General features: G+C 39.6%; 1 protein-coding gene across 2 annotated transcripts in view; it reads left to right on the top strand.

The window, feature by feature from the left end:
- Positions 1–4,750: 4,750 nt before the first annotated feature.
- The window catches only part of TNK2 (tyrosine kinase non receptor 2), a 101,632-nt gene continuing 94,866 nt past the window's right edge, over positions 4,751–11,516 (top strand). The window contains exon 1 of one of the 2 annotated variants that reach the window (XM_075268502.1): positions 4,751–4,924. The gene's annotated coding sequence lies outside the window, so the exon portion shown is untranslated. Of the gene's footprint in view, positions 4,976–11,516 lie in introns of both variants that reach the window. The other variant, XM_075268503.1, reaches the window with a different exon arrangement.

The raw sequence follows: 11,516 nt of genomic DNA, 5'->3' as shown, positions 1-11,516 counted from the left end.
GCTGAAGAAGCAAAGGGAGGACACCGAAGACCAGAGAGGCGGCGCTGCGGTGAGTTTTCGAGCTGCAATGGGGACGCCCCCATCGCTGCTCCTGCGATGGGGACGCCCCCATCGCTGCGAGAGAACTCATTAGCATACCGGTACAAACCGGTATTTTGAACGAACGGCGCGGCGGAGAGCACTTCCACAGGTAAGAGACGAATAGCCTTTTTAAAGGCTATTCCGACGTGGTAACTAGAAAAAAAAGTGTTTTAGTGGTAGAATCCCTTTAAGGTACTTCATAATAGCCCTTACCGATTTTGAGCAAATCACTGTTAAAAACGCTGTCGGGAATTGAGATCTTTAATGGGATCACAGTCCCGAATAGCGTATTTAACAGTGATTCGCTCAAAATCTGTAATGGCTGTTATAAAGAACTTGATATCATTTTAAAGAAGAGATTCTTATCTTTAAAATGAATCTAAAGTTATCTTCATAGCCCAAAGGAGTCCAGAGATATGGGCTTTAGAATTCAGGACGTAGAGCTACGTGTTTGGCAAGATAAGGGTTAAAGTAAAATCAAAACCTACCTACTACACTACATCAATTATTTTGTTCTTATTCCTGCCCTGTTTGATAGTATAAAATAAATAATTTATCATGGCTTTTGTAGGTAGCCCATGAGCTATCAAATTTTAACAAGTTTTTGATAAACAATGCGATTTGAGCAATCCTGTATGAAGCAGCAGGATTATCGATGCTTGTTGTAATTTGTGTGAATGTGGATTTAGGGCTGCGGCAACGCTTCTAGCTAAAAAGAGAAATAGTTTGCATGTTACTCAACGCGATGACTTACAGCTGTTTTTCAGTAAATTCGACCCTGATATTAAGAAACTTGTTAAAAATCATCAGATTCGCCCTTCACATTAGAGTAGTTTTAAAATTTAAATTTAAATGTTTTTTATTTGAATAAAAGTTTTTCTAAATATTATTTATAAAGTTGTGTTTTATTGCTCTCATTAGAACAGTCTCATTTAAAATGTAAGCTTGAACTCAGAAACAGGATAAGACTCATGTGACCGATATAATTACATTAAAGTAATGATTTCGATTTTTACGCCCCTCTCACAGTACTGCGCAGTAGACGCTACTGTGAGGAAGGGCATTCCTGACTGACTTTCAGAAACGCCTTTCTGACAGTGTAGAGCTACGGTACCGGGACTGATAGCTCTTCCCGGGGGCGCAGAACGGGAAAGCTGAATTCAGCTCACTGTCGGCTTTCCCGATCTGTGCCCCGGGTAAAGCGCTATCGGTCCCGGTACTGTAGCGCTTTACAGTTAGAAGGGCGTTTCTGACAGTCTGTCAGGGACGCCCTTCTGCCCAGCAGCGCCTATTGCGCGATAGTTGCTCCACAGTACAGCGCGATAGGCGCTTCTGGGCAGAAGGACGTCCCTGACAGACTGTCAGAAACGCCCTTCTAACTGTAAAGCGCTACAGTACCGGGACCGATAGCGCTTTACCCGGGGCACAATTCGGGAAAGCCGACAGTGCACTGAATTCAGCGCACTGTCAGCTTTCCAGCAATATATAGAACTGCCTGTGCCCAATCTGATGAAAGGTCCTCTTTAATGGTTCATAAAATATCAATATGATCTAAATTTGATTTAAACAAAATTATAACTTTGCATTCAGATGAATGCCAGTGATTCAAAGTGACAGCAGAAAGGGGGTGTTGACACTAACATTGGTGACCGTCAGTAATGTCCCTTGCTATTGTCTGTTATAAAACTTTAGCAATGGACACTAGCTGAACCATCACAAATTTGTTCAAATTGCCATTGATTTCAACAGGATTTTATCTTATTTCCGTGAGTGTTAGTGTCCGATGTACACTCAATCTGTCACATGTTCATGTGTTTTTTCGCAGACAAAAAATACTACAAGCAGGTTTTTTGTGTCCATTAAAAAAAATAAAAAAAAATAAACAGGCACCATCAGTTACTGTCCGTTATTTTGTGTCCGTTATGCAGGTTTCTGTTTCTTCACAAAACAGTAGGAGACGGAAACCTGCAGGACTCTTTCAAACCCATTCATTTGAATGGGTTTGAAAGGTGTCCGGCTGTGAGCGCCGGTGAGCGTTTTATGCTCTCCGCTGCGAAACGGTTTTTTTTTTTTAAAACGGACACAGAGTCGGACATTCAGTACTCTGTGTCTGGTTTAAAGAAAAAACGGTTTTGCCGCGGAGAGCATAAAACGCTCACCACCACTCACAGCCGGACTTGGCATGACAGGTTTCCCTCTTTGGCATGCACAAGACGGAAACCTGATAACGGAGAGCCGAACGCTAGTGTGAACCCAACGTCACTGATGCTAATGTTAGTGTCTGTTAATGTCTGTTATGATAGGTGTGCGTTTTTTTTTTTTTTTTTTTAACAGACACCTTCATAACGGAATCCAACGGTAGTGTGAATCCTGCCTAACAGATTTTATTTTATTTTTCTTTAATATATTTTATTAAATATTTTATTTAATATATTTTATGTTTATTGTTAATCCTTTGAAATATTAAGCACTGATGTGCTTTTGAATATTTGAAATTTTTGTTTTTCTTTTTCTTTCTTTCTGGTTCTTCTTTTACTTCATTTTTAATTCCAAAAATTATTACCATATAAAACACTTTTAAAAATCCCAAAGACTTAAGACTATTATCTATTATCAGAACCTCCCACTCTCGTATACAAGACTTCTCACGTTGCACCACTTCTCTGGAATGTTCTACCCTTGAAAATCAGATTAACTCCCAATTTCTACAACTTCAAGCGCAAACTGATAACTCTTTTGACACATCTATTCAGACAGGCCTATCACAATTTCTAATGTAAACCCTTCTGCAGTTAGAATCTATAAAACTAACCCTCTTCTGCTCACACTCCCACATTACCCTATAGGATATGATGCCGTATCAGACTGTAACTTTATATGTCCAGGCACCATCTGCACACTAAAGGACACTGACTGCTGATGGCTCATACAGCTTTATTTAAATGAGTAATGAAAGTAACCTTTATCACAAAGATGGCTTCTCCACTGTATAAGCAATGCTACCTCTTATGCTGTCCCTGCTACTTCTTGTGTCACCCCCTCTATCTCATAGATTGTAAGCTCTTGTGAGCAGGGCGCTCAGTCCCATTGTGTGAATTGACTATTACTCTGTAATGCCTCTTTTTGTCTGTACTTAAACCCTACAATTTGTAAAGTGCTGCAGAATATGTTGGCGCTATATAAATAAAGTGGTATTATTATTATTATTATTATTATCATTAGTAGAGAGGGGGTCCAAGAATTATCTTCTCTTGTGAGATAAAAGCACTCCACTCCGAGTGGTCTTTCATTTACTTTCTATGGCCGCGACCCCACGGACCAGAAACGCTGCGATTTGCCCGCAGTGGAGACGCTGCGGGAAAAATCGTGGCGTTGTACAGTGCAGGCAAAGTGGATGGGATTCATGCGAATCCCATCCCCACTTTTCAGAAAAGATCGCAGTGCGGACACGCTGCAATTTGCAAAGCTGTTTTGCGGCTTTGCAAATCGCAGCATGTCAATTATATCTACGGAAACGCTGGTGGCTTTCCCTTAGGTATAATGTTAAGAGAAAGTCCGCAGAGGAAAACTCTGTGAACTTTCTCTTAAAAGTGCTGCGGAAGGAACCGCAATGCGATCACGCAGCAGTTCTTCCCGCAGCGCTTTAGTGCTTTGGATATGGCCCGTGGGGCCTTAGCCTATATCTTCTCTTTCTGATGTTCATCTTTGTTGTGACTGATTTCATGTAGAATGTGTCAATGTAGATAGGGATACAGACTTCGTCCCAGTGTTGAAGCTAGGGTCCCACCCCGTATCAATAGGAAAAAGAGCTTCACACGAAGATATGTGTCAACAAATCTGGTAATTTTTTATTAGTAGAGCAAACGTTTTCGGTCTGGATGGACCTTCCTCAGGCTCTACAAATTATCAAAATATACACAAAAGAATTAGGGAAAGGGGATATTAACAACATATCCCAAATAAAACATAAAGTGCATGACACCATAATAATCACATTCATAAACAGAGAACATACAAACATAGAATACATATATGGAGAACCATGCATGGTTCTCCATATATGTATTCTATGTTTGTATGTTCTCTGTTTATGAATGTGATTATTATGGTGTCATGCACTTTATGTTTTATTTGGGATATGTTGTTAATATCCCCTTTCCCTAATTCTTTTGTGTATATTTTGATAATTTGTAGAGCCTGAGGAAGGTCCATCCAGACCGAAAACGTTTGCTCTACTAATAAAAAATTACCAGATTTGTTGACACATATCTTCGTGTGAAGCTCTTTTTCCTATGTAGAATGTGTCAGTTCCTGGTTGGCCCTTTATCTCAGAAGCTGAGGTCAGTAGCCACAAAATGTAAGTAGACGGATGGGAGTGAAGATCAAGATTTTCCTTGGAATGCTGAGTTGGTGGTTTGTGTAAAGGGAGTGACTAAACATACATCATGACTACTAACCTATAACCACTAGACATTGTTATACATCCTCCTTTCAAAGTGATGAATGTAGTTTATATGCTTGGGGACTGTTTCCTGTGCTCATCTAAATGATAGGTTGTGTATTATGAGGAAGGTTCTTCTCAGCGTATTCATTTTAACTTTCTAATTTTTTTTTTAGGTGTGTGTGTGTTTAGACGGGACGTTTTTGACAATTTCTGGCCTACTTTCTGCACTGTATGAAGTATGGTTTAGAAGATCATTACTTAAGGCATCCTTCATATACATGACTTAGGATCCACTGGAAAAAAGACAGCAGCTCCTTCCAGGGGGCCTACAGCCAACTCAATGACATGCATAATAGACTTCGCGTGGACACAGACCACAGACACCAGATTCCGTGAAAGGTCAGTTGTACGTACAAGTGAGGTGTACACATAGCCAGGATCAAATTTTGGGTAAGCCATTTTTAGGTCAATAAGAAAACTCTGATGTTCATACTTTTATCTGAAGAAGCATTTAAATGTTGCAATAAGTAATGTAGTGAGATCATGAGACTATCCTTACAGAACAATAATGGGGTTAATTTGTCAGTATGTGTTTAAGAAGACCTATCCTATGAATGGGTGATGGATGGAAAAAAATTAATGCACTTAGCATTTTATAAGTGGTGATAGGTCCTCTTCAAGTCAAAAACTTTACAAACTTGTGTAAGAGGGCTGTGAAAATGATCTTGTCTTATACTTTGTTTATTAAGCAGCTGAAATATTTTTCTAGAGATACATAAGCCTGAACGGGGCAAGAGTGTGGTTTGTCAGTAATCGCTATGAGACCTGTTTATCAGTTTCTGAAGACTGAAGTTTTTCTGACAAAAGTAAAGCTCATGTATAAAAGGCAGAGTAGTGGTTGAACCTGTTCTGTAGAGTTGTTGATTTTAGAGACATTACTATGAACTGTTTGACATTTTAAAAGTATATCACAGATATCACTCAAAGAAGTTCTTACACTCAAACTGCAACATTTAGGCGGGGACAGTTTTTCTTACGGACTCACGACCTTCAGCGGGCTAATTTGGGCTGTGTAAATGGAAATCTGAAACTACTACTACTACTTTTTCACAGACACCACATGGCCAAGAAACATGGTTATGTGAATAAAGTTTCATCCCCAAAGAATTTATCAGTAAATCTATTTTCCTAAGTATAAAATATACATATTGTAGTTTCCTTCATTTTAACATTAAAGGGTTTGACCGCTATATTACTGCTGTAAGAAGGATTATGTGCCATTTACTGATACTTGTTTATTATAAATTCTGGATTAGGGAAGTGAAGTACTCTACTATTTCTCCTGTCCCATCTGAACAGGGCTGCCTTTTAAAGGATAGTTGCAGATGAAGGGGCTTGTGACAAACATGTCATTGTGCCTCCTCCATTGATAAACACTGTGTGGCCTTTTTCTGACATCTGGATGGCAAGCTGAAGAAAGGAGGTTAACATTACTTTACTAATTTAGAGATTGGTGTAAAATATGAAACAAAAGCTTGTGAAAAGCTATCGAGCCATAGAAGTCATTGAAATAAAGTAGCAATCCGGTAAATGATCTGTACATCTGCCGACCATATGCCTTGTTCTCGCTCTGTATTATATTGTTTTTTTTTCCATTTATCTATTGTGAATGACTGCCGACAGCAGTGACAACTTCTTTGGTTTTAACTGCCAAAGAAGTTTGAGGCTAAACTTCCTGTTGTGTACACTGGTGCCAGGTGAACAGCCAGCATCAGAGGTCAGGATTACCATGAAGGGGGTTCCGCCAATATAAAGCAGATAAAGCAAATACTATAATTTTCCCAAAATACCCCCAAAAAGCTGTAGTATGTCCTTATAAACAGTTCTTGATGGCTTAGTTTAAAAGGCACTATTAAAATTTGCTGTTGGAACCAACATAAATGAACGTCTCCTTACTCAGGTTACTGAATAATTTGTAGGAGAACTTATGGGGCTGATGGATAATTGCCTGAATAGGGAAGTAGCAGGTGAAAGACTAAAGTGTAAGGAAGCACTAATAACTAGGCAGGTAAACACTGGAGTACTGGGTGGGGAGTGTTTCTTTTAGGTTCCTCCCTGCTTATATGGTACTTCTAGGTTAAAGGAATCATGCCTGGGGCATTTAGGAAGTTGGACTGCATTCTTAGGAACATTCCAGTGAGGGTGCCCACTGCACAGAACTCTGCTGAGCTTTACACATTGTTCTGATCCTCCTGTTTATTTACAGCGAATAGTGTTCGGAATATATCTGCATAGTCTAAACTTTACTATCCATACCAAGCACTGCTGACTGACTTGTTTCATGTTGGTTCATTCATGCATGTATTGTAGATCAAATTTATTTATTTATTTTTGGAAAGTACAATAATGGTGTATTTATACATGGAAGTATGCTAATTGAATTCCTACATGAAAATATTTTGGATGTTGTGTATTTGGCAATCTGGCAGGTTTTAGTAGGTAAGGATTTTCAGTAGACTAAAATTGGCACATAAACTGTTTACATTACATTGAAGCTTAGTTAAAGGACCTCCGCACAAGTAAATGTAAAAGGATTCGGCATTCTGATAGTGAAGCAAGAAAAATCTATTATTTCAACATAGATAGTGCAATTGCTTGCCACTGTGATTATGTTGTATGTTGAAAAAAGAAGCATCCATTGCTGCCTTCCATTGAAAATAATGAAATGCATAACAGGGACGGTTTATGGAGAGGATTTAGAAGGTGAAAGACCACCTTACGTTCCTCTCCAAAGTACTTCAAGTGAACATACAATAATATGCTGACCATGTGCAGATGCTCGTACTGTGCCAGCTCATGGATGTGGGCTGTGATCATTTTAAATTGGTTAGTCCTTAGATATTCAGAACTGTTACCGCTTAAATGTTTCTTGTGCTACTGTACTTTCTGCTAAAATATTATTATACTAAACTATTAATAAAGTCACTCCTATATTTATAGATATGTGCCACTTTTTAATGTTTTTTTTTATTACTGTGATTCAGCTGGTTTAACAGGAAGCAGATATTTGGACCCACTGTGCCACCTGAGGGGTCCTGGGATAGGTGATTGCTGACCAAGGACCAGACAGATTCTGGTATGAGGCAACAGAGAATACAGGCAGACAAACAAGGGTCAGGGTGGGCAGCTCAGGTTCAGTAGTACAGGACAGGCCGAGGTCATACATGGTAGGTAGCAGCACAGAATCAGAGGCAAGGTCAAATAATAAAAGCTAAGGTCAATAAATGATAATCCGAATGCAGTGTAGAACAGAACCCTCACAGATTCAGAGGCAAAAGATTCAATGGCTGAGCTTAGTAATATAGGCGGAAGCTGTCAGGGATTGGCTCAGGAGTACTCACCGGTGAATTTGTTATGCCTTATGGGCTGGACCAGGTGCCACACAGAAGGGAACACACAGTTGCAGGGTGTGTCAGAAATCTCATGGTGTGAACTGGAGGCAAGTCTGTGACTGCGTTTGTTAGGAGAGAGAGCACACCAATGGTCGTAGACCATTTCAGCTGGATGTAATCATCATAACGTACCAAATATTGGTGCCTCCCCCTCCCACCACAGATACTCTTGTCTTGGACTTCTTTGTTTCCTGTACAAGCTTTCAGTATGTTGTTTTTAGATCACATTGAGAAGTATGATCTCCTAATTATTATAATAATTATCTACTTAATTATAAAGCCACATAAAGTTTTTAATGACACCAGTGGTTGCAATATCTGTAGCTAATTGCTAACTAGTTTCTATGGTTTTTAGGTTTATTTGTGCCTTTGAACAGCTCTCATTGTTTACTTAACACCACGTATGGGACTTTAATTGCCAGGTATTTGTTGTAATTGTTTCTAGAAAAAAAATGGTGAGGCAGCTTCAAAGGGGATAGTAGTCATCATCCGACTCCAGTTATTGCATCACTGGCATGGAATCAGGAACTCATTATTTCCAATATAAACATCTCAATAATATTTTGTTTTGACTGTTTATGTTGATGAACTAACAATGTTCCTGAGAGCGTTCGCGGGATCATATATTCCAAAGGCAGGAGGTAAAAGCTTTTCTAAATGAAAAAAGAATTCCTATATATACTGTGTATATACTCGAGTATAAGCCGACTTTTTCAGCACAGTTTTTATGCTGAAAAAGCTCCCCTCGGCTTATACTCGAGTCAGGGTCCACGGAGCACAGCACAGAAACTTGAAGGACCTGCATAAATTAAACAAAGGGATAGGTCCTTTACTGCTACTGCTCTGTGATTGGCTTGTCATGTAGGTCACGTGACTGTGATGTCATCAAAAGTCCTGTAGCCACTAGAATGTAAAATCTGCAGCTAAGTCAGTGGCCAGGATTCATTGTGTCTTATAGAAGATGTCTGCCGTATGGAGGAGAGGAAGCTAGAATAAAGTGAAAGTAAAACACACAGGTACCTGCTGGAGTTACTATTCCTAGTAATGTCAGGCATTTGGGGTTATTAATTTAGTTTCAGTAACTCCATGTGCCTCACATTAATAGCAGCTAACCCCATCATGTCCCTCATATTAACCCCTGTGTGCCCCATATAAGGGTTACTAATATGTGAGACACATGGGGTACTAATAAAGGACCTCAATTATGAAGATACCTAATTATTACCTCCATATGTCCCACATATCAGTAGCAGGGGGTTAATGTGAGGGACATGATGGGGTTAACTGTTATTACTATGAGGCACATGGAGTTACTAAGCTGTAACGCACATGACCAGACTTTTTATCTGCAATGGTGGATCCCCCCCCCCTTAATACTCAAGTCAATTAGTTTTCCCAGTTTTCTGTGGTAAAATTAGGGGCCTCAGTTTATATTAAGGTTGACTTATACTCAAGTATATATGGTAATACTAAAATTAATTTACAATCTGGAGACTGTTGATAGACATGAGATTTTTGTTAATTTTTGTCACTTCAGGTAAAACCTAGACCACGTAATTAGAATCATTATATATATCTGATCATTTGTTTTCCCCCCAGGAAATAAGTGGCAGTGTATGGACTCTTAGTCAATGAGTGCACCTGGATGATGGCCTGATGATAGCAGCTATTCAGAGAATAGGCTTTCCATACATGAATGCAAAGCAAGATCAATTAGGATGGTATTGGAAGAAGCCGTTCACCTTTAGGGTCTTAAAAGATTCACACTTTATGCAGGGTCTTATGCTGTGGTATCAGCATAGCAATGACCTGGCCTGACATGCTGTGTGCCCAGCTCCAGAAACATGAAGGTGGCTTTTGACAGACTGTAAATCCGGGTAGGCAGAGGAGCAGTTTACCATATTTAGCTATCCTGCTACTTCTTACTATTATCTTTTATGAGCGCTACATTGCTAATACCTAGACGGAACGGTAATTGTTAGCAGTTCATGGGCAGAATGGCTAAAGTAATGATAAATAAATGTCGCATAGTACAGAGGCAAATTCATTGGGCATTAATTTATCTCCTTGTCATAGAGCAGTTGTAAGAGCATTGGATTTTGTGCCATCACTTTCATGGCATACATACAGTCCTATGAAAAAGTTTGGGCACCCCTATTAATCTTAATCATTTTTAGTTCTAAATATTTTGGTATTTGCAACAGCCATTTCAGTTTGATATATCTAATAACTGATGGACACAGTAATATTTCAGGATTGAAATGAGGTTTATTGTACTAACAGAAAATGTGCAATATGCATTAAACCAAAATTTGACCGGTGCAAAAGTATGCAGAAAAGTGACATTAATATTTAGTAGATCCTCCTTTTGCAAAGAGAACAGCCTCTAGTCGCTTCCTGTAGCTTTTAATCAGTTCCTGGATACTGGATAAAGGTATTTTGGACAAACAATTCAAGTTCAGTTAAGTTAGATGGTCGCCGAGCATGGACAGCCCGCTTCAAATCATCCCACAGATGTTCAATGATATTCAGGTCTGGGGACTGGGATGGCCATTCCAGAACATTGTAATTGTTCCTCTGCATGAATGCCTGAGTTGATTTGGAGCAGTGTTTTGGATCATTGTCTTGCTGAAATATCCATCCCCAGGGTAACTTCAACTTCGTCACTGATTCTTGAACATTATTCTCAAGAATCTGCTGATACTGAGTGGAATCCATGCGACCCTCAACTTTAACAAGATTCCCGGTGCCGGCATTGGCCACACAGCCCCAAAGCATGATGGAACCTCCACCAAATTTTACAGTGGGTAGCAAGTGTTTTTCTTGGAATGCTGTTTCTTTTTGGACGCCATGCATAACGCCTTTTTTTATAACCAAACAACTCAATCTTTGTTTCCAAAATGAAGTTGGCTTCTCCAAATGTGCTTTTGCATACCTCAGGCAACTCTATTTGTGGCGTACGTGCAGAAACGGCTTCTTTCTCATCACTCTCCCATACAGCTTCTCCTTGTGCAAAGTGCGCTGTATTGCTGACTGATGCACAGTGACACCATCTGCAGCAAGATGATGCTGCAGCTCTTTGGAGGTGGTCTGTGGATTGTCCTTGACTGTTCTCACCATTCTTCTTCTCTGCCTTTCTGATATTTTTCTTGGCCTGCCACTTCTGGGCTTAACAAGAACTGTCCCTGTGGTCTTCCATTTCCTTACTATGTTCCTCACAGTGGAAACTGACAGGTTAAATCTCTGAGACAACATTTTGTATCCTTCCCCTGAACAACTATGTTGAACAATCTTTGTTTTCAGATCATTTGAGAGCGGGCTGTCCATGTTCGGCGACCATCTAACTTAACTGAACTTGAATTGTTTTGTAGAAAGAAATGGTCCAAAATACCTTCATCCAGGATCCAGGAACTGATTAAAAGCTACATGAAGCAACTAGAGGCTGTTATCTTTGCAAAAGGAGGATCTACTAAATATTAATGTCACTTTTCTGTTGAGGTGCCCATACTTTTGCACCAGTCAAATTTTGGTTTAATGCA

The sequence above is a fragment of the Leptodactylus fuscus genome, chromosome 3 (assembly GCF_031893055.1).
Source record: "Leptodactylus fuscus isolate aLepFus1 chromosome 3, aLepFus1.hap2, whole genome shotgun sequence".
In the NCBI taxonomy this organism is placed as follows: Eukaryota; Metazoa; Chordata; class Amphibia; order Anura; family Leptodactylidae; genus Leptodactylus; species Leptodactylus fuscus.
The sequence above is the reverse complement of the archived record's forward strand: the minus strand, read 5'-3'. Positions and strand labels throughout refer to the sequence as shown.